At 30.5% G+C, this 509-nt stretch overlaps 1 protein-coding gene across 1 annotated transcript in view; it reads right to left on the bottom strand.

Moving 5' to 3' along the window:
• osbpl6 (oxysterol binding protein-like 6) overlaps window positions 1-509 on the bottom strand; it is a 72,287-nt gene that overhangs the window by 56,316 nt on the left and 15,462 nt on the right. The gene's annotated exons all lie outside the window — the stretch shown is intronic.

Genomic DNA, 509 nt, shown 5'->3' with positions numbered 1-509 from the left:
GGTACCAAAATTTCAGTATTCGGTACCAATACCAGTGAAAATCCACAGTTCTTGGTACCAAAAAAAACACATTATTTTTATAAGTAAAGTTAAACAAAAATAAAATGTACAAAAATCAATGCCATTCTTTATACTTATTTAAAATTGTGTTTCATCTGTTTTTCAAGTTTCACCCAAAAGTTTTTGTCATATTTCTGCTGCCACTGAAAAACAACTGTAAACTGTTGTCTGTTTTAGGGTTTGCTGGTGTGTTTCATGAGCTTCCTCAGCCTGCAGCTGTAAAAGGAAAATATAATAAACGTAAGTAAAGCAATGGGCTGAGTCTGACCAAATGCAACATTAGATCATTGATAGCCGGTTATTGTTAAATATAATGTATAAATATATTGTTCACTCACTGTAAGTTGATGTTAAATAATAACATAAAGTCATGTTAATGAATGGTATCTTATTGTAAAGTCTATACAGGAGATAAAATTTGACTATGCTTTCATTTAATCCAAACTGTG

Source organism: Sinocyclocheilus rhinocerous, unplaced genomic scaffold, assembly GCF_001515625.1.
Source record: "Sinocyclocheilus rhinocerous isolate Xijiao unplaced genomic scaffold, SAMN03320098_v1.1 scaffold1222, whole genome shotgun sequence".
Taxonomy (NCBI): domain Eukaryota; kingdom Metazoa; phylum Chordata; class Actinopteri; order Cypriniformes; family Cyprinidae; genus Sinocyclocheilus; species Sinocyclocheilus rhinocerous.
This window is presented reverse-complemented; position numbering and strand designations above follow the sequence as displayed.